This window comes from Balaenoptera musculus, chromosome 1 (genome assembly GCF_009873245.2).
Source record: "Balaenoptera musculus isolate JJ_BM4_2016_0621 chromosome 1, mBalMus1.pri.v3, whole genome shotgun sequence".
Taxonomy (NCBI): domain Eukaryota; kingdom Metazoa; phylum Chordata; class Mammalia; order Artiodactyla; family Balaenopteridae; genus Balaenoptera; species Balaenoptera musculus.
Window position 1 is genome coordinate 127825910 of NC_045785.1, and position 26016 is coordinate 127851925.

The 26016-nt window shown below is 35.6% G+C and overlaps 1 protein-coding gene and 1 long non-coding RNA gene across 7 annotated transcripts in view; one reads left to right on the forward strand and one right to left on the reverse strand.

Moving 5' to 3' along the window:
* Window positions 1-26016, forward strand: part of DNM3 (dynamin 3) — a 571218-nt gene that overhangs the window by 302190 nt on the left and 243012 nt on the right. The window lies entirely within an intron of this gene.
* LOC118899023 lies at window positions 4436-10354 on the reverse strand. The gene is made up of 3 exons (XR_005020867.1): window positions 10183-10354; window positions 7944-8018; window positions 4436-6391 (listed from the first exon to the last, which is right to left on the reverse strand). It is a non-coding gene; the product is annotated as an uncharacterized LOC118899023 (long non-coding RNA).

Sequence of the window (26016 nt, forward strand, 5' to 3'; positions counted from 1 at the left end):
CTATTCATTCTACCTGCTTAAGCTCATGAAGGCCAGCTTTCAATCTGAATGATGATCTTGATGAAGATCATCATGACGATGGTTAACATGTATTATTTATAATAAAGTTTATCAGGCACTGAACTAAGTCAATACTTTATTTACATTCTCCATTTTAGAAATGAAGATTGAGACTCAAAGAGACTAATTCAGCCAGCTACTAAGTATCAGTGCTGTGCTCTTAATCACCTGAACATTTCCCAACAAATATATTCTGAGCACCTGTTATGCACCAGACACTATCCTAATCACTAAGGATAAAGTGGTTAGCAAGGTACCCACCCTTATGAAGGATATTTCCTGATAAAGAAAACATAAACAGTCAGGAACACCTATGAGATTCAGATTACAAACTGTGAATAAGATAAATCCAGTGATGTGTTTGACTTAAGGAGTATCTGGGATGGGAATCACAGCATGGGGGGCACATTAAACTGAGTGGTCAGAGAAGGTTTGTGTTAATGCCTAAGGCAAGATAGAGCCTGATGAATATAAGAAACTGAATTTAGGCCACTGTGACTGGAACAAAGAGAGAAAAGGACTCTATAAAGATTAAGGATTTTGATCCAAAGAATGATGAGAAGGCTTTGAAGTTTTTAAGCGGAAGAGTCACATAATAGGATTTGAAATTTTTATAGATCTTTGTGATTGCTTTGTAGAGAGTAGATTGGAGGAGGACAAAACTGAATTGGGGAGTTGTAGAAAGCTATTGCTGTAGTATACATAAGAGATAATCCAGCTTGGGCTGGATGGGTTGAGGGAAATTGATAGAAATGGATGAATTTAAGAGATTTTTTAAAAGTGAAAATTGACAAAACTCATCACACGTGCTAAGTATTGGTTGAATGCTTTTAAGTTCCTGCTGAACTGTAAGCTTCTTGAGACCAGGAGCCACTGTCTTGTTCCACGTTCTACCACCAGTAGACATGGCGCTGAGAGGTGGTGCTAAGTAAATATTGGCCGAGTGAAGATGTGATTGAGCAAATAAATAATTAAGTGCAGCATAGTAATTCATCATGTCCTGGTATCACAAGTGGCTAAACCAAATTATTGAATTACAGGGTAAAATTACCCTTAGATGTAGATTGTCTTAAAATTTTCTTAAGTTTCATCATTGAAGGTTAGTAGATTTTTTTTTTCCTCTGACTATATAACTTCCTGGATTGAAGATAATTTAAGCAGAAAATAAATTTCCCAGTGTCATTTTCATACATTATAAATATATTTTGCACAGTTCTTTTTTTTTTTTTACATCTTTATTGGAGTATAATTGCTTTACAATGTTGTGTTAGTTTCTGCTGTACAACAAAGTGAATCAGCTATATGTATACATGTATCCCCCTATCCCCTCCCTCTTGAGCCTCCCTCCCACCCCTCTAAGTGGTCACAAAGCACAAGCTGATCTCCCTGTTGCACAGTTCTTTGGAGGGATTTAGAAAAGGGGAAGGCATTGGAATAAAATAGAAACTATCATTTCAAAAAGATTTTGGATTTAGATAGTTTTACATTAATCTTTAAAATCAGATTTGAAAAAAAAATGTGATGACTTTTATTTAAATTATTCCAAAATAAAAAATTTAAAAGAATAGAATATTCTGATTCAAGGAGAAAAGAGTCTTATTTTTCTTAGTATCAATGAGAAATGTGTAAATGGTAGTTGAAATCTCTGAAAAAAAAGGGATTGCTAGTTTATAAATAATGATAGTACATAGCCAATATTTATTCCATTTAGGTAGTCCAACATGAAGATTAAAATCATAATGGAATACTCCTAGGAAAGTAGGGTAATTCAACAGAAGCATTTCCAGTGGAAATGTACTAACCTTACAGTATTGAAGAAAATCCAAAATCTGCATTGAAATAAGGACATTCTTTGGACTCAAAAAATTACAGGCCTCATTTTTGTGGGTTGATGTGTTTGGAAAGCTTGATAAGGAGATTATATAATTCCCTTATAGGGATATTTACTTAGTATTGTTTTTATTATGTAACTGTAACAGATGACACATGTAACTTTGGTAATAGGAAGCGGAGTGACAGCTATGTCCCTGGATGACAAAAGTTGTGAGACGGAGAAGTTATAGAAATCTTCAGCTCTTTCCATTTGCACTTAGACTTTCAAGATTCTGTTTCCTGCTAGGTCCGCACGCTCCCTGTGATGAGGTCAGGATTGACCCTGTGAACACTAGTCACACTCCTTGCTGAGTTGTTTTAGTTAGCCAAAATTTAGATATTTTTTATTTTAAAAAAGTCACAATAAATATTAAACTTTAAAACATTTATATTACTTTAAATTCTTCATGATCATAGTTGTGCATGTGCTTTTTCATATACATAAGCTATCTTATATTATGCTTTTTAATGTGGGATTATTTCATGTAAACATTTCCAAGTTCTGGAATTATCCAAAGGTTTATAATTTTGAAAAAATATATTCAACAAACCATAATGGTAAATGCTATTTCAAATTTATTAAAAATACGTATAAACCCACACCCATTCCCTCATATGTATTATTTGTTGTACTCAAAAGTTTATATTGGAAGAAAAATATTACCCTTTATATTACCGTTTCCTGGAAGAGTAAAATTTTTAAATGTACCTCATTTAATGAATTTATATATATATATGTGTGTGTATATATATATATATATATATATATACACATATATATATGACATTCTTTCAAGCTAAGTAAAAAAAAACGTAATACCAATATGTTAACCTCATGTTTTAAGGGAAAATTATTTGAAACGTCATCCTGGAGTGGTTCACTACAGGATAACTGCGCTGGCCTGGCCTCCTTAGCTTTCCCTTTGGAGTTTGGTGGAATGGAACAGTCTCCTTTATGTTATGACCCAGCTATCGTGTCAGCCAGAGAGCTCTCAAGCACTGTCCTGGCACGGCCTTGCAGGGTCCAGTAGGATGATCCATGTGTGGACTCCTGTCGGAGGCGTTTGCTACAGGTTATATAAAGCATTTACAACTGGGTGATTCTATGCAAATATTGTGAGACATTTTTATATTGTCTTCCTGTTTATATTTTACATTTTGTGAACTATTGTTTAGGACTTTATTTGCTAGTCATGGGACTCTTCTTTAAGGTAAAACCTTCATTGCACAATGTGTTTTACAGTAGCATGTTTTAGCAGATGTCATATTTCCTTAGGCCAGATTGTAAATGCAAGAATTTAGCCTTAATCATATTTTTACTTATTAGTTTTACCCAATCACTCTTTTTGTTTTTGTTGTTGTTTTTAAGAAACTATGGTGTCAGGTTTGGTAAAATATCAAATAATAATAAAAATTTTGAACCTCGGGCAGCTTTTATCCTTATGACTAAATCTTTAATTTTAAAAATGAAATATCTGAATAAAAATAATTTGCTTTAATCCAAAATATACACTTGAAATGTTTAGTTAGATTAAAAAAAGCAAAAATTTTGGGTAGCCTTGTGCAACATTTTTTAAAGTTTGACCAGAATCTTTCTAAGAAAGATGAAAATTAATTTTAAATACTGAAGTTAAGACATGTTAGTGAACCAAATGAAAGTTGACAAATTTTAAATTTTACCCATCTCCCCACCTTTTACCCTTGAATATTTGAAATATTCATATAAACAAGCCAACCCTGATCATTTCACTCTAGTTCACAGTGTATAAACTGAAGTTTTGACATATCTTCAAAAGATATGGCAAAATTATATACTGCATATCCATTAATAGCTTTCCTTGTTCTTTTTGAAAATAATTGAATTGCCTGAACATTTCAGGAGTTTGAAAGTTTACAGTGAATGGGAGCATGTATTCCAAGTGAATGCATTGGCCCCGTAAATTCCACCCTTAGAACTGTACTTCCTTCTTAATTTCTTAATTTAACGATGACAGTAATAAATCATGTACATCATGACATTTGGAACTATCAAAGCTTCAATTTCAGCTTTGTATATATCAAAAGAAGAGAGGCAAATATTTTAATACATTTGAAAATTATGTTGGAAATAAATACTCTTTTCACTGTGTTTTACCCAGGCCCAAACTGGCAGAGTTTGTTAACTCAAAATACATTATCCCCTGGAATATTATCTCTTCACTCTTTTTCTTTTCTTGCTCTCTGTGTCTTAAAAAGTCATGGTGATATAGAAAACTAAGCTTAGTTTTTGGAGTAGAATTGTTAGAATCACTTATTCTGTCAAACATCAGACTGAGGTTATATTGTTTTGTTACGTTCATTTTGGGGGTGCTGCTCAAAAGCTGTGTGCAATAAATGTCAAGGGTAGTAATTTGCTGACAACGATTAGGAAAAGAGAACTATAGAAAGCACAGGAACATTTTCAGAAATGGGTTTTATTATATTTCATAAGCACCACTCACTTTACTTTTGGTGGGTTTCAATATTTGAATCAAAAATAATAATAATACATAAGAGTTAAGAAACCAACAAATTAAAACCCCAGGCCCCCGCGCCCCTCATTTTGGTTGTAGCTCTTGGTGTAGATGCTATGGTGTGAGGGCTGCTTTCTTTCAATGGCTGGTTGTCATTCAGGCTGGGTTGTCATGTGACTGCCTGTCTGTGCCTGCTGTACAGGTGAGCGGATGTTCTGCACAGCAAGTGTAGACAGGCAGACACATGACAACTCCGTCCAGCCAGGCCCTTGGTTCCTTCAGGTTTCCTTTGCTCATGGGCAGATACAATCAGTCTGTTTTCCAGATTTGGTGATTTTTGGAGGGTCAGGGGAAAGGGAGAAAAACACACAATAGAATTAAACATTAAAACATTATGGAACTAAAAACAAGTTAGACTTTTGACTTTATTCAGAAAGTGCACTTATACATTCATTGCAAATGTGCTAACATGGGTAATTGACAGAGCAGAAAACTCACATTGAAATTTTAAGGGTAAAACAACAACAAAAAAGACTAAACACAAGGTTTATTCTTAAATCCAGTTCATATTACTACTGGCCCACATGCAGTCAGAGTTCAGAGTAATTGAACCAGATGTTTTTCCTCTTCACAAAACTCTGCATATTTTAAAACTGAAGTTAAAGATAAAGACTATTTATACATGCTTCTTGTAATAGGTAAGTACCATAATCTTGCCCATGAAAAAGAAACTTGTCATTTACATGGAAATGGCAGCCATTTTCAAAATAATTAATGAGCCTAATGTATTCGACAATGCAACACACGGACTTTGGTATCTGATGCTTTGTTAGTGGGATTTTGACAAGGGGATGTATTTTTATTAATATTTTATTAAGCAACAGGAACTTATTTAAATTTCTCATATTTTTTTTAATGCAAAGTTTTAAAGTATGGATGTGAAAACCAAATAAAAAGCAGTTGTGAGCTTAAGTTTTCCTCCTCTTAATTAACTACAGGGCTGTGCCATGAATCAAAAGGGTATAAACTAAAAAGTTGTTACCCACAGTGATGCTCACAATGTGTATTGGACATTGTTAGTGCAGTGCAGTTACAAAATAATACCTTATACACAGAAAAGGAAACTTCATTTCGTATGTAAAAAGTAAAACCAGACACTTTGGAAAATTTCCTTAAAATTCATATAAGAAAGAATTAATGGTGTTAAATATACAGTTAGAAAATTTAATTCTGGTGACTTGAGAATAATTCTATTGGTTATTTTAATATAAATGATCAGTTCACTTCCGTAGAGATATTTAACAAATTCCCCTGCTCTTTAAAAAATAAAATATTCAGATAGTCAAAATTCCAATAAATAGAATTTTAAAAAACAAAACAAAACCTTATTGTCCAAGGAATGTGTACTTAGGGATTTTTTCAAAGAATTTTAAGGAAAACAAGTAGTTTGTTATTTCCCTTTAATTGTAAAATTCTGAGAAAATAGCAAATAGAAAGTTTATGGAGAGCAAAATAGTTTTTAGAGACTGAAAAAAATGACGGTATTCTACACATCTGAACTTTTATGCAGTGATTAGATATGGTACAGTTTTAACAAAGAGTTGATAAGTGCAACTTTCCATTTATTTATTTAATTTCAAAAAATAAATGTCAGATTCTGTTTCTGGTCATCACTTCTGAGTAGAGGACTTATTTTTTTTTCTTGACAGAATCAAAAACATCACTAAACTTGGCTGCTATTTAAATAATTACAAGGCCAGAGTATGCAAAAACAAATACCTTAAGAAACTATTTTGTTACTGTTGCTGCATTCAGTGCAACAGAAAATATTTATGGAGTGATTCACTTACAAAGAGTATATTGGTGGAAATATAAAATTACTGTAATTCTGTATAGCTTTCCCTCTCTCTCCCATAAATAATTTGATCCAGTTAACTCTGCTCAATTAAAGGAATGATGCATGCAACCTGAAAAAATAGAAAGAAATATTTGTGAGTTCATGTTATCCTTTAATATGAAGCAGTTCTATTAAACCAAGATACCCAATGTATTTGAGCCTGAAAAACCATAACTGTTTTTCAGGGGGAAAAAAATCTTGCTGAGAAATGATTTTATTCTACTCATAAGACTTTTGGACAATTTATGTTTCTAGTAGATTTTAAAAACACAATTTTAGTAAGTATGTGGCATATGCATACTTTTTGGTTATGTTGAACCTGATGGAAGACTGAAAAAACATTTAAGATTTTTTTCTATCTTCTAAACTGTACAGTAAATATTAATTCATTATCACTTAATATACTAGGTAAAATATAAAAAAGCTATTTATATTATTATCATACCATGTAATTTTTAATATGGTTATTATGCCTCCTTTTTGCCTTTTGTTTATTATCTTAAGAAAGAAATGCAAAAATAGAATCATATTCTAAGTCTTCTACAGCAAAATTAAACCAAAGAAACTCCAGAAAACTGGCTGTCACAGTAAGTCAGGAAATTCAAAATTAAGATTTAATTATTTTCCTTAATTTACTTCTTTATCTCTATTTATTAAAACTGATAAAAATTCTTAATAAGAGATCTTCAAAAAATTGATAAATATTTCTACCTAAATAATTTGTAGCACACCGAGGTTAAAAAGGTAGAAGAAACCAAGTAAGAAAGTTTCAATCTTTACTCAGGAATTTCCTGTCTTTTCTTAGGTTAAAGCCTGACTTCTAGTTATTTTAAGCTGGGATTTATGAGTGATGGTCTCTTAGCTATTATTTAGACATTATTGAGATGGGTGGGATAGTCTCCTCAGAGGAGAGGAAAATGGGTTGTTTTTAAAGAGCAGATCTCTTGTAGAGTAATCAAAAGCTTTGGCTTCTCTTTAGTAAGGATGGACTCTGGTGGGTGAGTGAACTTTTCTACATTACCAAGTTGTATTTTCTTTTTATGTCCTATAACAGCTTTAAGACTTCAACCGGGGGAAAAAAAGGGGGGTGGGGGGAGAAAATTCCTTCATTAGGAGTTTTGTGCCTGAACTCTTTCCCACAAAGTGAAAAACTTGGGTGGTCTGTAGGGTGAGAGGTGGGGGTAGATAGTATATTTTGGTTTTTAAAAAATATAAACACATTATCTTGGCCGAAAACTCAAATACCAAGCAGGAAGGACATTAAACCTATTAACTAATTGCAAGAAAGTGATCAGTGTGAAATTTTGTCCCACTGTAAATAAATTTTCTTTGGTTTTCAGATCTATGGCTTAAAAAAGCAGTGGGAGTTGAAAATGTAAATAAACTGTTTTATGTTGTTCCTTTTCCAATTAAGAAATGATGGTGTTGAAGCTAAGGCTCTGAATTTCCTTCTCTTAGCGCAAAAAATTTTCCTTTTAACTCAGTACCTAGGCTAACTTATCAATCACCATGCGCTAAAATGCAAAATAACTACTAAGTTTCTATGAAGTACAGTTTGGACAGGCCTTGCAATTTTCTCTTTCTGACGATGTACAATATTTAATTTTAATACTTACACTTACCATCACATCCAGGGGTAGTTTTAGTAGAAGTTGTTCATTGTTGGTTAGTTTCCTCTGGAATAGATCCCATGATCCCTAAAACATTTGTATATTTCCTTACAAAGTAATATCAAAAGAAAGTTAAACATTATTCTAATTACCCTGGAAATAGATAAGGTTATTTTACGATATGTGTGTGTACACATGTTAGTATGTATACCAGCGCATAAACTACCATCCTTCCTTCAGTCAGCAGTGGTTTATAAAGTGAGCTTTTACTTTTGATTTTTAACTTAGTTCATGCAATTTAAAAAGACGTACTATTCCTTCCCATTTGTTAAAAGTTTGCATTAAAAATGGGTTGCCAGAGCTCACTGAGCACGTGCAGGGGCTCCTCGGCTATCCCTTTTGCAAATTAATTCTTATGTTCCTACTCCTGTACTTATGCCAAGGACACCATCGGGTCCCCTCTGTCTCCAGACTAAAAGTGATCCTGAGGGAGAAAATAGGTGAGGAACCAGCAGGGTTTGTTTCATTAAAACAAAAAGACCACTTAATATGAAGAAAGACATTTAAATTAAATAAACACGAAATTAAAGCAAGTTAGGAAATTCAGTTATCTCTATGGAGTAAAAAAACAAACAAACAAAACCCTCAAATTTGAGAAATCTTAAATATTGCCAGAGTACCTTATAGCTATCTTCTTTAGTAACTATATCAATTAGTAAAAATATATTTCTTAAAAAAATAAGCTCCCATAAAGTTACCAAATAGATTTTTTTTCAATTTTCCTATGTAAAAAAAACTATATAGAGTTTTAAAATCTTACTTGTTTTATTAAAAATAATTAATCTGGAAGCCTCCAAGATACAATAGAAGAAAAAAAAAAGGATGACACTATTGTATCATCTAACTGGAGAAAATAGCTAAAATAAATCCTTGCTTTTTATATTTTAACTAAAAACCATGAATAAAAGAGAAAACTTTTGTACCAGTTTTGGAATGATCAAAGGGGTGATTTTTAAAATAAATTGTTTTGACCAAAGATAACTTGGGGAATCTTTGGTAATAAAACGTTTTGCCAAAGAGAACTTGTGACAATGTTTGAATTGTTGCAAAATGTATGATTTAGAAAAGGATTTGTTAAGGAACCAATGTAACTTTACAGAATTTAAAGGAGGACAAAAGGGGTTAGATTCACACAAAAGCCTAAAGAACAGATGTTTTCATTACATAGAATTGTTTGGGGGTAGATATAAATGGGGGTTGAGGCAGTAACATTTTTTTCCAGAACGTTCTTTAAGGAACCCATCTCTAAAGTTCAGCATGGATCGTATTGCAACCCAGACTTTCTCTATTATTCTCTCTATTGGGATTTCATTCAGCTTGAGGGTTTTCCTCCCTCCCACCTTCCTCCCCCTCTCCCACCCTCCTTCACCCCCAGGACAGCTGGAAACTGACCAAAGAAAACTTTGCTTTCGTTTACAAATTCCTTTTTTATCAGTGGGTTTCTAGACAAAGTACCTTATCATTTTAAGTGCTCAGAGAAGTAGAAGCATTGTAAAATATAGCCACGAGGGCTCAGCTGACCAGCAGTTATCAACCATTCTTGGATTTTTTAAAAAATGCAATACAGAGATATACATTGTGATATCTGAACATAGAGGTTTTTATTCTCCGATTTATTTGGTTGCTGACTCAATAAGTTCTGGGTTGGTGCTCTTTTCTGGACCAGTCCCATCTGCATTGTCTGGTAGGCAAAAACTTGGCAGCCTCTTCTTTTATTGTTAGATACTATTATTTCTGATGTTTATATTATATAAAATTTAAGAAAAGCACTGTTCATATAGCATTTTAATAATAGCAAGTATTCTTTACTTTGGGGCAAAATGGATTCAATCCTGGGATGCTAAAAGTTATACTACAGCCCTCATTCGAATAAGTTTTTAGGTCTCTGGATTATCAATTTCAACAATTCAAAACCAGCCTCATTAAATTATTCTTAAGTGTTTAGGGTGTGTTTCATATTTCATTTTGAAGTGGGAAAACCTTTAAACTTAAGAAAATAGTTAAAGTCTTCAGAAATTGAATAACATCTAGTAAATCACTATGTACCACACATTGTTGCTCTTTTAAAATTAAATGCAGACCTATCTGTCATGCAGATACCTCAGTTTCTCTCACATGTGAAAGCAAATCATTGGCTCCCCACCTAGGCTCTCCTGGTCATAGCCCAGGTGAGCAGTCAAGAAGGCCTTACCCACAGGTCTTCCCTCGAGCAGTCCTTTCTCGGCAGTGTCCCGAGGGCTTCCTGGTCCCTACTGTGCAAAACCTGTGAAGAAAAACACTGGATATGAGATTCAAAAAAGGAGCAAACAAATGTCTTCTCCTCGGAAACAGCAACTTTTGTCCCCAGCTGTCCATGGCGTTGCTCTCCCTTGCCCAGTCTAACCAATGTGCAGACTACTGTACAACGGCATTGTCCTGAACAGGTAGTCTGAACACTGGGGCGACGGAGCAGGATCTCCAGAAGCTTCCATCTATGTACTTAAAATCCTCTCCGGTCTTTGGGAAAAAGGGGCTGCATTCGGCTTCCCCCCCTGAATTCTGCTGCCCCGACTGAGACTCAAGGGCTGTGATTTCCAGTCTTGACGTGGCACATTTGCTGCAGACTGGGGAACTGGCAATGAATTTAGGACCAGGAAAAGGGGGAGGGCTGGGCTGGAGAGTCCATATATGGGATGATGTCACCCTGGGGAGGTTTGGGTATGCGCTGTGCCGCTGGAGAGACCGCTAGAATCGCCTGCTCTCAGACATGGGTCTGTGCATAAAATGGTACCAGATGTTTTAGTGTAATGTTAAGCAGTCATTTCATCTTCAGGCCAGATTTTTTTCCTCAACTGGGCAGGAAGTGGGCCCCAGTATGGAAAAGCTGAAAAAAAAAGAGTCGAGATGTACAGTTCTGCTGTGGCCAACTGAAAGTGAGTTAGTGTAGAAGTACAAATTTGCTGTCCGATCCAGGCTAGAAAAGTAATTTGAAGATAGAGGGTAGATAAAAAAGTAAACAGAAAGTTGAACTCTGGAAGCCAGAGCTCATTTGGAAACCTTTTTTGAGCTTTCCTGTGGTACTTTATTTTCTGGTAATTCACTCGTCAGAAAGGGCAGATAAGTTCATTTTTTTTTTTTCTCTCTCACTCTCTCTCTCTCTCTCTCTCTTTCCCTCCTCCTCCTGTCTGTTGGATCTGTCAGCGGCTTGCAGGCTGATCTAGACTTGAACAGTAATTATAGCAACTTCCTGAAAGTGAAGCCCCCATGAAAAGTCTGGAGAAATGTTCTTTGTCATGGCCTCTCCATGAGTAATTAGTTCCACATGTGGCCTTCCTCAGCTATTTTGGCTGGCTCTCTGAATGCTGTGCTATAGCTTGACCTAAAGAAACTTAAAAGTTTTGATTTCAAGCCTCCACTATGAAATAATGACTCTGGTCTCCTAACAAATTGCCTCTGGTAGATCCATGCTACTAGGTGCAGCACCGTTTTTCACTGGTAATTCCTGATTCTGTGTTAATACTTTTGTTTTAATGGTATTCTACTGCTTAGTTTCATCGCTGGTTAATTAAATCTGTTGAAATTTGCCAAGCACTGCTTGACAACATGTTATAACATAGATGCCAGTCTGCTGGCATCTACTTTTCTTCTTTTGGTGATGTTTTCAATTATATATACTGTTGCATATTCTGATTATACAGCTCTCTGACTTCCCCTCAATAGTATTCTGACTGAAGTTCGAGTTGCCTCAAACAAGAGCTTGATTAATAGCCCTTCTAGAGATCAAAATGTGAAAAAATTTCTAGGTAGCTTCCAAATTTAATTTGAGTAGCCAAACTAAGAAACTTAGAATTCTTTAAAGAATTACAGCCAAAGCAATTCATTTCTACTGACCTTCTGCAATACTTTTTAGAAGCAGAAAAATCTCTCTCTTTAAAATGTGTTGGGCTGAATATTTCAAAAGGCTTCAAGTGAGAAGTGTCTTAAAGCATTTGCTTTTCATTAAATGTCTTCTTTTGAATTAACATACTATTAAAGTGTTCAAAAGTTATTATAAGCCCTGCTCACCTGGGGAGGAAGATTAAATAAGATAAAAATGAATTATCCAGCAGTTTAGGATGGAACTAAGAGATTAGCATTAGGTATATCATTCATAGAGAGATTTAAATCATCAATGGAAATTCAGAAGAATTACTTGATATCACTGTACTTCTGCCTCCATACTTGTGTTTTCAGGGCCTATTCCATAGTGGTTGAGCAAGCCCAGTGTGCCTCAACTCCTTTTTTCCCTGTCACTGCTTTACGGTATTACATAATACTGGAAATATGCAAGTGTGACTATCTACTACCTAATAGTCTTATTACATGTGGATACCAACTCTGTCTTTTTTGAGTATCTATATGTTTATTCAGGAATCATCACAGAGGAGCCATGAGCCAGTGGGACAATAGTCAGCCAGGAATCCAGCATTCCAGGTGTGGACTTGTTCCTGCCACAAATAGTGAAAGCCTTTCCTCTGCCCTCTTCTATTTATATTGATGAAACGTGCCTTGGGAATTTTTGTAAGGCAGATGAAAGGTGATTCTGATCAGCTTGCTCCATGATTTCATCTTAGTTCACACATCTATACTTTTTCAAATATAGGAGAGATCTGTTTCTCAAATAGGGGTTTTTATGACATTTTATTCAAGGAACTCAAGTTTATACTTACCTTTACTGTTTTTGAAGCATTTTAAGTGATTTTCCTACAGAAACAACTGTAAAGGTGGTGTTCCCCTTAGCATATATGCCCATCTCATTGGGCTTCCAAGTGAGGAAAATGTTTTGGAGTTATCTTTCTTCCAAATAGTTCAACAAATATTTATTCTTGCCTGCTCATGGGCTAGTCACAAGGCCAGGGACGGACATTAAGGTGAAAAAGATATGATTCCTGCCCTCAAAGAGCTCACACTTACTTCTAATGTTAGGAATGCTAATCTGTGATCAAGTTCAATCTAAAAAGTCTGCCATGCCTTTATGGAAAGCCCTTGGCATTCACTTGGAAATGGCCTAAGGACTTTTCTGTGTCTGTAAAATTACCAGTTAAATATCTAAAATGGGATGGGCTCTAAAAAGCAAAGTTAGACATGACGAAGACTTGCCTTTGAGAACTAATGTTATTTACCTTGATTATTTCAAAATATATTGACCGAAGTGATTGTTTGAATCAATGGATGGTTTTGGGTGACTACAGAATTTGCTCTCTTTGAAAATGTCATGGATAGGAAACACTGTTTCAGTTGGTTATCATTCCCAAGCTTGGCAAATTTTTATAATTTTAGAAATTCTCAAATTGGAACCAGGACTGAGTCTCGTTTCTATGTATTTATAAAGGAACAGTGTTACTAGTGTTTACAGTTAGAATATTTTGTGACATCCAGGTATGCGTACTTCAGATAGTATTTATATAGCTTTAATTTTTTTGTTACAGGATTAGTTCATGAGCATTATAAAAGTTCAAGTAATAGAAAGTATGTAAAGAAAAAGTTAATAATCTTTCCCTCCAACATCCTGACCCTCTCTGCTTTTTCAAATTAATGGTAACAGTTTGATGTGATTCCTTTTACCACCTTCTCAATGGTCATTTTATAGCTTCTTTATAGATGCCCAAATCCTTTCATATACAATGTATCCATTTCTTATAATAACCTTATGGGGTAAATATTACCATCATTCCCATTTTATTGGTGGTGAAATTGAGGCCCAGAGAGGTTAAGCATATTGCTTCGTGGAATTACAGTAAGTGGAAGAACTCAAATTTTTCTAAGTCAAAGGCCTGTGCTCAGAAGCATATTGTCAGCCCACAAAGATAAATTTTTTCCTCTACTGAATTTGTATAGCACTTACATTTCCTGTTGATAACTTGTCAATTATCTGCTGCCTTCTTTTAGTTTTATACTGAAATGTTGTTATTATTTCACATATTTGGATTTTTTCCCCCAAATAGAATGTGTTAATTGAAGGTAGGAATGGTGTCTTTATACTTTCTTTAACTAGCCTAAAGTAGGCCATTTAGTAAACTATCAAAGAATGAGTAAAAGCTACATAGTATGCATGTGTTTTCTGATCAAACATTTGTCATGATAATAATTCAAGAATTAAAGCTGTCTTATTTTTTATCTTAAATGGAAAACATGGTACAATTTTAACATATATGTGTACTGCAGTTATGTATCAGATTGCACTGTTCTTTTAGAAATAGTTGTGAACATTGGGCCAGCCATATTTCCTTGCTTATTTTTGGCCTTCTAATCTTCTGGACGCATCCTGTGTAACTATCGGTCATACCATCTTGTGTGAAAAGCAGGATCTAACCAAGATGTAGTGTTTCCTCTCTTGTTGTTTTCTCCTTCCCAGTTTGTATTTGAGATAAAAATCTAGTTGACCCCAGTTCATTGCAAATTAGGGAAGATAGCCCCACTTAGTTTGGCTTTATGTTGTGTGGATTAGCACTTTTTTTTTTTTTTTTTAATTGGAGGCAATGCTGTCTTCTAATTGCCAGCATTTCCTATTTTGTCAGGGCCCGAAAGGACTGGGAGATTTGTTGTAGCAAAGCTTTCCCCTTTTCTCTCCTTCCCTGACTCTCAAACAAATGGCTGCCTTCAGATCACTGCAGAGAAGTGCCTTCTTAGCCAGAGATGCAACATCAGAGGCTGTAAAATAGAGGAGAAATAGTCCAGAAGAGTTAACAGATTTTCTTTCAACAACTGAAAAAGAAGCTAAATTAGAACAGCTATAAATCATAAGCTTAATGCAACTGATTTTACAGTCTTCAAAAAGCTTGCAAAAAGGCAAAGATTGTGAGAGAGCTGATTTTAAAACGTACATTTACTAATGCATGTTTTGTTTTGCCCGTCTCTAGAATTTCCATCGCTGAGTCTGTTTATTTAGAAATCAGCCCCTAACCAAAAGCAGTATATAGTTTATGAACGTTCTTTCCTCAAATCAATTGAGCAAGATAATGTTACGTCTTTGAGTTTCACTAACCACTGGCGTGCACAGCAGCCATGTCTATATTCCAGTAACATAATACATCCGGCAGACAAACCTCACGAACTCTGGCTCTATTGAAAACCAGTTGCGTGAAGGTAAATATATGATTTATGACTCCAGTAAAATTTGAAGCACTGTCTTGAAATCTTTAGGGGGAAGCAAGATAAAGGGGTTGGAAAATTGGTGCTGGCCTTTTCAGGCGGATTTTAAGTGAGAGCGTACTAGGAATGCAGTCTGCTGCCTGCTTCAGCCCCCAAAAGCTGACGAGCATCATCTGAATGCTATGTGCTATGGACTCTTATTGAATTCCACGTTACAATCAGCCTTTAAAATGAGGATTGGCTCACTTGGACAAGAGAAATATGGTGTACTCGGGTCACTGACAATTTTAGAATATTGACTCCTGATGTCTTTTGGCATCACCAATAGTTTATTTCCTTAGTACGACTCAGAAACAAGCATGCGTGGTTTCAAAAAGGGAAAGAAAACCTGCATGTGCATCACATAAATACTCAGAAAGCACGTTTTTGCAGGGGTAGAAAAAGTATCCTTTCTGTGGCTAGGGGTGCGAGTGAAGCACATTGGCTACAAGGAGACGTGTGTGTGTGAAGAGAGCTTTCTGCTTTATCCAGAATACCTGCAATTATGCAGTAGATTGTTACAGAGGCTCCAAGTCTTTAAGTGATGATACGCATACCTGCGTAATACATGGCACAGTATCTTTATTTTAGGATTTATAATCTTTTGCTATATTCAGAAGGGAAGCATAAATTATATGAATTGCTAAAAGGGTTAAATCCAACATAAATCTGTTCAGTTGAGAATATTATAGTTACCTTAACTGGCTTCCCAATTCTGTTCATTCTCCAGAGAATTTATCTAAGGGATATATGAGACCATATTAAAATACTTCTATTCATGCCACCATGAGAATTTGCTTTACTTTTATAGACAAATGAAAGCACTTGGGGTATAAATTAGTTCATGTTGAAAGGTTATTTCCATGTTGCAAGTGACTATTAATCACATATCTTTATGAAAGCACTTATTTGCATATTAACCAAAAGTTGCTTCAATTTGCCATGCAGAATCAGATTATGTAACTTCATTGACTCCCAGGACTACAGTGCAAAAGTTGTAGAGAAAGGAAAGTGTACTGTTTTCCATTTTTAAAGGTTTGTTTTGTTTCTTTCTAATATTTTTTTTTTTGAGACTTATTTTATACCAGGCCTCCATGCTAGTTTTTCACATGTGATGTAATTTAATCCAACAACCCCGAAAGGTAGGATTTCTCCAAGGTTGCAGATGAAGTGGAAGCAGGAGGCAGTGCAGCGTGAGGGTGTTGGAGCTGGAGGGCGTGGGTTTGAATCCTGTCTTCACAACTCATTATTTGGTGACCTTGGCAATCGTTTAACTACAGTATTCTGAGCTCCAGTTTCCTCATCTGTAAAATAGGGTTTCTCTGAGGACTAAAAGGGGTAATGTGTGAGGAAAGGTTGGATCAGGGCCTGGCGCAGAGGAGGGCCTCATGCAGCTTAGGTACTGCTGGGAGGGCACAGGCAGGCCCCCACCTTGATTCAGTTACTGATCCTCTATTCAAAACCAGGTCCTGTGACTCCAAAGCACAAGCAACAGCAAGTACTGTTCAGGAAGAAAGTGTTATTTTCCTCAAGGTGTTTACAATCTCATTGGGTAAATAAATCATCTGTGTGTAAAACAAGTAAAAATAGAAGAAAATGCTTGATTCTGAAAGAAAGACAACAGGGTTTTTAAAAAACACTGTAGTGGGAGAGGCTCCTTAAGATAACCTTTTGGAGAATCTCTTTGAAAAGTCAGTAGTGACCTTCCTCTCCTTTGAGTGTATCTGCTTTTATTATAGTTTTGCATGTATATATTAAAACACATGTGTTTACACAAGCGTAAACATGTGTAAGTGCATCTATGTATATGGGTGTATATATACTTTGTAAATATTTATATAATTTATAAATATTTTTATATATCTATATCTATATATACTTTTAAACTAAACCAGATCTCTATATGAGAATTACCAACATCAAAATCAATTCTTTTCCCTTTTTAAAAGCTAAAGCACGTGAATGTTTTTTGTAATCTTAGACGTTAGTTTTAGCGTGTGCACGTTTCATTCTTTTTTTAAAAAATTGTGCCTGCCAGAGCTTTATAGCACCAGTTGAAGGTTAACAAGTGAAAATTAGGTAGGAAATGCCTTTGTAATTTTGCAAATGCAACATTTTAAGGGGATTGATTCCTCTACAGGTGGAGCTATCACTGACTGCATTTAAAAACTGCACGCACACTTTGTGTAGTATTGGTTTGGTTTTGTTTAGGAACAGTTTACTCCCAACCTTCTGCCTTGTAACAAACTGTTTTCCTCGAGTGCGTGCTACTTCATTTCCATTTCATCTTAGTCTTTTCAAGAAAGAACTAGTCTTGGATTTTATTGGCTAGAATGGATTATGATTGCTTTTGAAATATTGGCTTGTTTTGTTGGGGAACTAGTAGTTTTTTAAATAGTTTGTTTTCTTCAAGGGATCTGGACTCCACTGAAAGTGTCTGAGGGTATAGCCTCAGGTGCTGTCCGGCCCAGTGTATGCATCAACTCACTGGAGATGATGCTTAGAATTCACTCTGCATTTTCAGGGCCTCATGAAATTATTACTGAGAAGCTCATCAAAGAACTAAAAGAACTTAAAGTTCTTTTTTTTTTTTCTTCAAGTTTTCTAAACAGAGAAAACAAGAACCAGAATAAGCTGTATAAGAGGAATCTTTTGATTTTTCTAAAAGTAAGTGCCTTCTGCCAGTAGTGAAGCCAGTGTGAAGATAGTTGTACTTACCTCCCTTATTTCATGATTTCAGTCCATGAAATTTTCAGTACTACATTTCAATTGGTTAAGTTTTAGAAAGTTGACTCCCTCATTTTTTTAAGCATTAAAAAGGACAAGAAAGCTAATGGGAGTTTATTTTCCGGTAAATTTTGCCCTGCCTGTTTTCTAAATCAATCTTAATTTTAGTTCCACCTTTGCCTTCAGATCATAAAATAATTGGTGTTAGTCCCCCAATAATGCTCATACTGGTTATGAGCAGTTATGTTGGATCCAACTTGTTAAAGTCAATTCTAACTTCATTTTTTTTATTGTTTAATTTTATTTTGCTTTGACAGTATTTTGTATATTCAGACTCATTTAGATGAATGCCACCTCTGTTGCATTCCTATACTGTATCATTTTCAGTGCATTTGTCTGTTGTATGTATATGCGGGGTTTTCTGAATGTATCAAATTCCCCACTTTTTTTTTTTTTTTTGGCTTGGCTGTGCAGCTTGCAGGATCTTAGTTCCTGACCAGGGATCGAACCCGTACCCCCTGCAATGGAAGCACGGAGTCCTAACCACTGGACTGCCAGGGAATTCCCCAAATTCCCCACTTAAAAACTATCATTCCCATGGTACATATTTCCTTCACATTAAGTATAGGAGACTTTTAGTGAGTTTTTTGTGTATGTGTATACTGATGGAAACTGTTTGGAAAGACCCTGTTAAAGACTGTTCTTTGTAAGATTATGTCCATAATACAGTTCCCTTTGCTTACCTACATCAATAGAAGTTTCAAATTAACATTTATAGTGAAACTACTATAGCCAACTATAGCCAAGTTGCTCAGTGCCTAGAGCAGAAGATGTTTGGTGATTTAGTATTCATAGAGATTAAATTAATTGTATTTGATTTCAAAATTTCATCTTTCTTGTACAAATTCCCCTTCTTTGAAGTTAATTTAAACCTTTGCCTTCTTGGCTACAACTGAGGTATAAGAGAAGGAGTACCAAAATTGACTGATTCTAGTTCAGCTCTGCCATTTTCTCATTTGTCAAATGAGAGGTGGTTGGGAGGGGGTGGTTGGGAGCAGGTCTGATTTAGATAATAATGACAAAATAAATTGGGATGTTTTTGAAGACTTTTTCAACAATTCATATAGCAACAGCTTGGAGAATTGTCATGGCACTGCCTTGGGGCTGGTGGTTGTGGCGCTTTAGCAGATACCATTTCCACCCTTGGTAACTTCTGTGGTGTTGCTGAATGTCTAAGGAGAGGAAGATCTGAGAATATTAGTTAAACTAGTTATTGTGTCAGAAGGCAGTGGTATGTGTTATTGTACCATACTGTATCTCTATCAAAGTGATCAAAGGGCATTCAGGAGAATAGGCTTATTATTAACTTTTGTTCCTTTCTTCTCCTCCTCTTTCCTACTGTTCTGTCTTCCCTCTCTGCCCCTCCTCTGCTCAGTCTTGAGACTTTCTGTAGCTCTTCCCTCTCCTCTCCAGCCACAGTTCTTCCTGATTCTTCTTTAGGAAACAGAGTTGGAATTGAGCTACCAGTAAAAATATGTATTAGACTGTTTAACGAGATTTTGTTTTTTCTCCTTGAATTTTCAATCAGATAAATTTAATCCTGTGTATGCATTGCTTAAAAACAAATAGCTCCAGAACTAAACTAAATTGTTTTTATACTTCCTTGTGGCCTTTAAAATAATCTTCAGAGGCAGTGATTTTTTATTTTTTGGCCTCACCTCACGGCTTGCAGGATCTCAGTTCCCTGACCAGGGATTGAACCTGGGCCACGGAAGTGAAAGTGCCGAGTCCTAACCACTGGACTGCCAGAAAATTCCCCGTACCGTTTTGCTTTAAATCGGCTTTCTCATGGCTCCAGAGAATATTGCATATTAGGTATTTCCAGATAACCTTATAGACCTCATTGTCCATTCCATTCATTCATCCATTTGTTGTTTGTGCTCTGCTGATTCTTCTCAGACTGTTGCTTGACTTGTTCTGGCATTTATGTCTCATCTTTTTCACTTGATTATAAACTTTTTGAGGGCAGGGGCCACACCTGTAGTTGCTATGTATGCTGCACAATGGCTTCCCAAATGGAATCAGGTTAATAAACATATATTGATCAATCTGAGATTTTCCTGAACGTGAAGAGTCAAAGAAAGGAGATTCCTTCTTAAGTAGGAATCAAGGCCACCCAAAATCACCTTCCTAATTACATTTTTAACGTCTTTATTTACCTTTACAAAGACTTTAAATGTAAACTGCAATGCAGAATGCTATAACGCACAGGCCATTTGTAGTGCATTTGAGAGTGTGCTTAGAATGTGCCACAAAATGCTACAGATGCCATCTTACTTAAAAATCACTCAAGGAAGAATTTTTTAGATGAATGTCTGCTGGGAAACGACTGCCAGGAGAAATGTGGAAACCACATGAAATTCACTACATAAAGAAATCTGGTTTCCATTTCTGCACCACATTTTGTGCTAGCAGGAAGAAGATAAACAAGCTGTTTAAAACTAAAATGAATAGCAAAGGGATTAAATTTTAAAATCCTGTATCGTAAATGTATTTTGGAATTTGTGAAATTTAATCCCATCACATAGGATCCTTTAAGAAGGGAGAAAATATGTTGAGTCTTCTAGTCTTAGATATCTCAGTGGAATGGATGAGTAATTTTGCTTCCTGTTGATGAGTAGTAATACTCTAACATTTGTCTTAGTTGAAATTAAAACGAAAGTCTCATTCTGGTTTTTGGTAGGCAGACATTCTTTTGAGGGAGAGAAAGGGAAGAAAGCAGAAAAACCCTCTTTTTTTGGTTAGCTTTAGATCATCCCTTTTAGGGATAGGGGAATTTTACTGTAGTGTTTTAATTTAGCTATGTAAAACTTGATATGAATAGGTGTATGGATGGGCTAGTTGGGAGTAGGAGGGTTCAACTGTTTTAATTTTCAGAAAAATATTCTGGAGATTCTTTTTTAGTTTTCTATTTAGTAGCCCTTATATATTTATAACTTAAATAATAAATATAAATAATTTATAACTTATATAATTTAAATATATTTGAAGTTGGCATTTGAGGAAGAATAAACATGATTAAGATAAAGTAGATTGTGAATAATAAAAATGTTAACATTTAAAATATAAAGACCAATCATTCAAATTGTCATTTCCCTTTAATAAACGTGACCAGATCATACATACCCATGTTTAGGAGTAACACACCTGCATTTCTGAATTCAGTGGGCCTTGTGCTTTGAAAAAAAAAAAAAGCAACTTGAGCTCAGGATTACGAAATCAAGTTGATTATATACTTGAATAGATTAAAACTTTTCCTTCCACAACTTAATTTCCCACTTTATGTTGGAAAGGGAGGCTGAGTTGTTTAAGGTTTATTTTATATATTCTTATTTAACATGGTGTTTTTTTGGGGTTTGTTTTGTTTTGCTTTTTACTATTTTAACTTCCAATCTGAAAACTTTTAGCTGGCTACACTTAATAACTAATACATAATTTGTCTAAGCCTACATTTATAGCCAAGGTGTCTTGTGTCCTTGGAAAGTGCTGTTTTTTAGATAAGATGTAAAAATAAACTTCCAGTCACTCCATTCATTTGTTCTCTCATTCACTCATTTACTCCGTAAACATTTATCAAACTTCTACTATGTTACAGACACTGTGCTGGAGATAGAAGGATAAATAACACAAAACTCATGCCTTCTAGGAGTTTGTTTGAGATTACTTAAAGGGCAAAAACCGTTGTTAAGACGAAAGAATGGTTTCAATCTTTTGGATAAATATATAGTTACAAAAATGCTCAGGTTTATCTAACAGTATGCTGTTATCTGTTTAAACACTGCAGAACTAGATTTTCTTTGTTTTTTGTTTTTGGGTAAGCAGTAGAATAGTGGTTGAGTGTACAAACTATGGAGCTCGATGGCCTGGGTATGTATCCAGCTCTACCACTTACTTTGCTGTGTGACCTTGGGGATGTTACTTGCCGTTCTTGTGATTTGGGGATGAAAGCTCTTTACATAGTGCCTGGTGTTTATTAAGCACTTTAATAAATGTTAGCTTCAGGGATGATTTTCAAGATATTTAACAAGCAGTATAGTAGAAGCACCAAACACTTAGAGCTGCTATTGGCTATAAAATCTGATATGACCACACCAGTGTGTATGGTCCAGATCAGCTCATTTAGCCTCTATTGTTATTATTGTTTCTACTTAAAACTTCTGAACCAAGCTTTATGCCTCACCCCCATCCCATCCTATGGACCATGACCCTGGGCCAGGCTCTGTGGAGCACACAGTCCTGGAGTTTCTAGGTGCCTGCAATTCATATTTTTTAAATCTTTTTATTTTTAAGTAGCTGGACTTAGTGTAGACTTATTTTCATGTTCCAGACAATTTGGGATGCTTTTCTTAACTAATAACTTTGAGAAAGACACCAGAGCCAAGCCTTGGATTCTCTATTTCTTTCCCCTAATGTTGATTGGTAATTGTGATAGTGTAGGTCTTATTCTTTTTTTTTTTTTCCTTCCTTCTTCTTTTTCTCCACTTCTCCTCTCCATTCCTCGTTTCCTCTTTCTCCACCTCTTTCCTCTCCCCCCCACTCCTTCTTATTATAAGAAGAAAATAATATCTAAAGCTAGTTGCCTCACATTCTTTTTTAGAAAGACATGTATACCATACATAAATTTACTCTTTACAGTAACTGGTCAGTAGTTTGTGGTAAGGGTAGAATGGATATAAGAACATTTGGGGAAAGTTAAAAGACATATGAGGTGCAAAAGACTGTCATTTTCTCATTTGTCAAAGGAGAGGTGGTTGGGAGAAGGTCTGACTTAGATGATAATGACAAAATAAACTGGGTTGTTTTTGAAGACATTCTTCAACAATTCATACAGCAGCAGTCTGGAGAATTGTTTCAACTGACACTAGTTGCTTAACTGTAATTAATTCACTTGATCTGTCTGTTACATTTTCTCCATCTGTTAAAGTGGCATGCTAATAGAACCTTTCTCATAGGATGTTGTGAGGATTAAACAAGGAAATACATATTAGGCACTTAGAACATAAATTTCAATAGTCATTTAATTTATTGTGCTTATCATGCACTTAGAATATAGCTAGGATTCAATAATTTTATTTAATTTATTCAGCAGATATTTAGAGTACTTACTATGTGCCAGATACTATTCTAGGCAGTGGAGATACAACAGACAAAAATCCCTTCCCTCCTGACAGACCAGTGCTTTGGAAAAAAAATTAAAGCAGGAAAAGGGAGCAGAGAATCTAGGAAATGGGTTGCAATGTAAAATAGGGTGGTTAGGAAACATGATGTTGGAGAAAATATGTGCAAGTGGTGAGGGTATGAATACACAGCTCTTGCTGGGGAAAGAGCCTTTCAGGTAGAGAGAACAGTATATGCAAAGACACCAAGGCAAGAGTATGCCTGGAGGCCAGTGGGCCTGGAATAGAATGAGAGAGAGTAGGAAGAGGTGAAGTTGGTACTAGAGACCTGCTTAAGATCTGAATGATACAATGACAGGCATAGAGAAGGGGGAACAGGAACATACCAGAGAAGGCTTCTTAGAGGGGAAGGTAGACCTAGGAAATGAATAGACTATGAAGAAGTGCATGGAAAAAGGAGAACATTCCTGTTAAGGGAAAGAGCAAGAATGAGAGTGAAGGCACAGACAGTGGAGGAGGTACGTTTTGATTGCATCCGAGTAGTCTGTCCAGAACAGAGGGTGAACAGTGGGGGAGGGAGGGACACAAGATTGGATAGAGTGGTATTGGATGATGGAGCACCCCAAAAGTTAGGCAGAGGACTTTTAGTTTCTGCTGATTTAAAAAAAAAATGTTTCTAGTCAATAGATGCAAACTACTGATAAAATCTTTTTTTTTAACATCTTTATTAGAGTATAATTGCTTTACAGTGGTGTGTTAGTTTCTGCTTTATAACAAAGTGAATCAGTTATAAATATACATATGTCCCCATATCTCTTCCCTCTTGCATCTCCCTCCCTCCCACTCTCCCTATCCCACCCCTCTAGGTGGTCACAAAGCACTGAGCTGATCTCCCTGTGCTCTGCGGCTGCTTCCTACTAGCTATTAGTTTTACATTTGGTAGTGTATATATGTCCATGCCACTCTCTCACTTTGTCCCAGCTTATCCTTCCCCCTCCCCGTGTCCTCAAGTCCATTCTCTAGTAGGTCTGCATCTTTATTCCTGTCCTGCCCCTAGGTTCTTCATGACCATTTTTTTTTAGATTCCATATATATGTGCCAGCATATGGTATTTGATTTTCTCTTTCTGACTTACTTCACTCTGTATGACAGACACTAGGGCCATCCACCTCACTACAAATAACTCAATTTCGTTTCTTTTTATGGCTGAGTAATATTCCATTGTATATATGTGCCACATCTTCTGTATCCATTCATCTGTCGATGGACATTTAGGTTGCTTCCATGTTCTGGCTATTGTAAATAGAGCTGCAGTGAACATTGTGGTACATGACTCTTTTTGAATTATGGTTTTCTCAGGGTACATGCCCAGTAGTAGGATTGCTGGGTCATATGGTAGTTCTATTTTTACTTTTTTAAGGAACTTCCACACTGTTCTCCATAGTGGCTGTATCAATTTACAGTCCCACCAACAGTGCAAGAGGGTTCCCTTTTCTCCACACCTTCTCCAGCATTTATTGTTTGTAGATTTTTTGATGATGGCCATTCTGACTGGTGTGAGATGATATCTCATTGTAGTTTTGATTTGCATTTCTCTAGTGATTAATGATGTTGAGCATTCTTTCATGTGTTCGTTAGCAATCTGTATATCTTCTTTGGAGAAACGTCTATTTAGGTCTTCTGCCCATTTTTGGATTGGGTTGTTTGTTTCTTTGATATTGAGCTGCATGAGCTGCTTGTAAATTTTGGAGATTAATCCTTTGTCAGTGCTTCATTTGCAAATATTTTCTCCCATTCTGAGGGTTGTCTTTTGGTCTTGTTTATGGTTTCCTTTGCTGTGCAAGAGCTTTTAAGTTTCATTAGGTCCCATTTGTTTATTTTTGTTTTTATTTCCATTTCTCTAAGAGGTGGGTCAAAAAGGACCTTGCTGTGATTTATGTCATAGAGTGTTCTGCCTATGTTTTCCTCTAAGAGTTTGATAGTGTCTGGCCTTACATTTAGGTCTTTAGTCCATTTTGAGGTTATTTTTGTGTATGGTGTTAGGGAGTGTTCTAATTTCATTCTTTTACATGTAGCTGTCTAGTTTTCCCAGGACCACTTATTGAAGAGGCTGTCTTTTCTCCATTGTATATTCTTGCCTCCTTTATCAAAAATAAGGTGACCATATGTTCATGAGTTTATCTCTGGGCTTTCTATCCTGTTCCATTGATCTATGTTTCTGTTTTTGTGCCAGTACCATTACTGTCTTGATTACTGTAGCTTTGTAGTATAGTCTGAAGTCAGGGAGCCTGACTCCTCCAGCTCCGTTTTTCTTTCTCAAGATTCCTTTGGCTATTGGGGTTCTTTTGTGTTTCCATACAAATTGTGACATTTTTTGTTCTAGTTCTGTGAAAAATGCTAGTGGTAGTTTGATAGGGATTGCATTGGATCTGTAGATTGTTTTGGGTAGTATAGTCATTTTCACGATGTTGATTCTTCCAATCCAAGAACATGGTATATCTCTCCATCTGTTGGTATCATCTTTAATTTCTTTCATCAGTGTCTTATAGTTTTCTGCATACAGGTCTTTTGTCTCCTTAGGTAGTTTTATTCCTAGGTATTTTATTCTTTTTGTTACAATGGCAAATGGGAGTGTTTCCTTAATTTCACTTTCAGATTTTTCATCATTAGTGTATAGGAATGCAAGGGATTTCTGTGCATTAATTTTGTATCCTGCTACTTTACCAAATTCATTGATTAGCTCTGGTAGTTTTCTGGTAGCATCTTTAGGATTCTCTATGTATATTATAATGTCATCTGCAAACAGTGACAGCTTTACTTCTTCTTTTCTGATTTGTATTCCTTTTATTTCTTTATCTTCTCTGATTGCTGTGATTAAAACTTCCCAAACAATGTTGAATAATAGTGGTGAGAGTGGGCAACCTGGTCTTGTTCCTGATCTTAGTGACAATGGTTTCAGTTTTTCACCATTG